This window comes from Vollenhovia emeryi, unplaced genomic scaffold (assembly GCF_000949405.1).
Source record: "Vollenhovia emeryi isolate VEMERY1.0 unplaced genomic scaffold, V.emery_V1.0 DF939424.1, whole genome shotgun sequence".
Taxonomy (NCBI): Eukaryota; Metazoa; Arthropoda; class Insecta; order Hymenoptera; family Formicidae; genus Vollenhovia; species Vollenhovia emeryi.
In genome coordinates, this window is record NW_011966942.1 from 12,752 (window position 1) to 15,903 (window position 3,152).

The window sequence follows — 3,152 nt, forward strand, 5'->3', positions numbered from 1 at the left end:
CTTCTGTTGCTGACGCTCGACTTACGCTTAAATTTTGAGTAATTCGTTCGCTTATTTCTGGGTGCCTTCGACAAAATCCCTCAAACCAGTGTCTCCCTGGCTTATTCTCTTTGAAAGGAGTTTTTCTGTTTAATTCGATCACAAGCACACCTTCTGCACACCTTCTAAGAGTTGAGTCTTCGTGACAGGAAATCCCCTTTCATTACAATATAGAATCCAGTCAACAAGAATGGTTTCTTCTTCAGTACTTAAATATGTACCAGGACCTTTTAGTACCTTCAACCGGTATCGTTTGTTTGTGCTTTGCGTATAGTGTACTTCTAGGTATCTGAAAAGTTGCTGCAACTTTTCTTGTAGGTACCCCCTTTTCTACTTCTGCTAGTGCCAGATTTACATCCTGCTGCGTATATTGCTTTTCATGACATTTCTTTGCCCTTTTCTTTTTTTCGACTATACTCATTTTTAATTTCTGTATATAAAAAGAAAACAATAAAGAGAAGCAGTATAAAATCAACATTAGGTAACTGAATTTGAAGAGGTTATATTCATGACGTTACAAAAATGCATAGAGATGAACAAAATCATACGATTCAATAGAAAATTGTAGTAATACTTGAAAAAATGAACAAATATTTACTTACATATTTTATTCTAAATAACACTAAATCACAGTTTTTTTATGCAATTTATTTACGGTTACGTATTAGGCCACGCTACGGATCTTTTATAATAATGACGTGCCCGGTAATTGGACGGATGGCTTATTATTGGGCAAGCATGATTTTCATGTACCGATAAATAACCCCATAAATATTTCAATAAAAACCGATTTTTAGACAAAGTGTTTGCTTTCTGTTTGAAATAACGACTTTCAAAATGTCAAAACTATTTAACCCAAAAGAAAAAGAGCATAGTACAATAATTCTGTCCTTAACAAAACTCAGTTTTCTTAGCTGTGGCTTAAGAAATCAGTAAAAACTCAACATAATATGACTTTGAGAATTCAAAAGATTTTTAAAAAATACAAAAATACTTCATACACCAAACTAAATATTCGTATATGGAACTAAATGATTAAATAATGTTAATAAATAAAAATATTTTGCTTATTCAGTGTTTATATCTTAATAATAGTTAATATTTTAATAGATGATTAGGAACTGGTACATGGCTAGTCATTGGTACATTTACCTTACATGCGAGTCTTCGTACATGACTACCTCAGGTAACACACAATTTATGTAATCGCTAACTTATTTTCTCGGATGTAATAACTTTATTAATTTGTAAAATTTAATTTGTAATAGTCACGATCGCTAGAAAAGGACCAAAACCAATAATATTAAGATTATTTAAAAAAATTATAAAGGCGATGAAACACTAATGTGATTATTAATAATTAATAGTATATTTTATTGATTTTATGATTATTCATAGATTTTTAGTGCGTCAACGGCTGAGGCTCTCCGATTTTACAGGGATTATTTTCCCTGTAAAAATTTAAGGAGGTAGGACTATTACTTGTGAGTCAAAAATGCAACTGAAACAAATGTCACTACAGCGATCCCGAATTAGATGCAATATTAGTGTAATGAATTATGGATGCTACTTATGTGCTGCATTCTTCGTAAATTATTAGTGCATAGAATATTAAGAAATATATGTGAGCGTCAACGACTCATCGATACCTGTCAACGTACTATACATAACCCAGTGAGAAATGATTTGTCGATTGACCCTGCCGGAAATAATTCTACAAAATTCTACAAAAAAATTAAATATAACTGCCAGAATCTACGAAATTCTACGTAAATCATCATCTGTTGCATTACGGAATCTGCGGCGTTGCCAAGTCTGTCTGCTAATTCGATCCGCAAGGTAAAAGTAAAAGCCTTCTATTTTACTCGAAAGCCAACGTAGAGCCTTAATTTTTTTGTATAATTTACGTAAACATTTTATAGAAATACTCCAAAAATTTGAGCAATATTGACCGTACAGTTTTCTTGTAATATTATTCAGAAGTTGACCACTTTTCACCTATCGCCTTATAGGAAACGGTCACTCGAGGTAGATGATTACTGATTTAGTACACACTTAGCCAACTTAGGACTTTGAAAAACAAACATTTGACACATGAAACATTAAGGATTGTGTAAATAACTTAAAAATCGGACTTTACCGTGTGTATTCAAAGTTTTATTGTCTCAAAGTGTAGGTTTTAACCTATAATGTTCGATAATAAGCGATTCCCGAGTCGTTGACGCTCTTATTCATTACAATATATTTCTTAATATTCTATACACTAACAATTTACGAAGAATGTAGCACATAAGTAGCATCCATAATTCATTACACTAATATTGCATCTAATTCAGGATCGCTGTAGTGACATTTGTTTCAGTTGCATTTTTGACTCACAAGTAATAGTCGTACCTCCTTAAGGACTGCGACGCAACTGCTGATTTCTGCCAATGGATAAACGACATGTTCAATGCCTTAAACCGAAAGAAAGAGAATGGTGTTATATCTGGAGATGCCGACTTCAAGGTACTTTTTTAATAACATAAATTGCAACAAATATAACTAATAACTTATTGCGAAGAATATTACCATATTTTTCGGTGTTCGAATTGGATAAGACACCCGCACGGAATGCTGGAGGATCCAGGTTCAAACCCTGGCTGAGGTAATATTTTTCGCAATAAGTTCTTTATAAATTTTTAAGATGCTTGTAGCATCATCGTCGAATTATTTCAGATATCATCTCTAACTTCAGTCTGCGATTACATTTTAAGTCCGACAACCATATCGGCACGCAGTTTATAGAACTGAAAAAATTAATTTAATAATTAATATAAATATGTTATTGAGCACACTAAGATCTGCTTCAACCAGGAAACGGCATTTTCGTATTTCTTGAAATATCACTAAACTTGAAATACATATCATTTTACAGATAATAGAACAATCTTTGGCAAAACTGGACGTTTGGGAGAGATACGTCGAAGATAAAGTTATTCCGGAGAATTACTTCCTAACGAGACAAACAGCGGAAGGACTGAGGGTTACACTAAAGTCAACGCTGGATCTTATCGAGTATTTGGTGGGCACAGGTGAATGGAATCCATCGCTACAGGACGCTTGAATCAGGA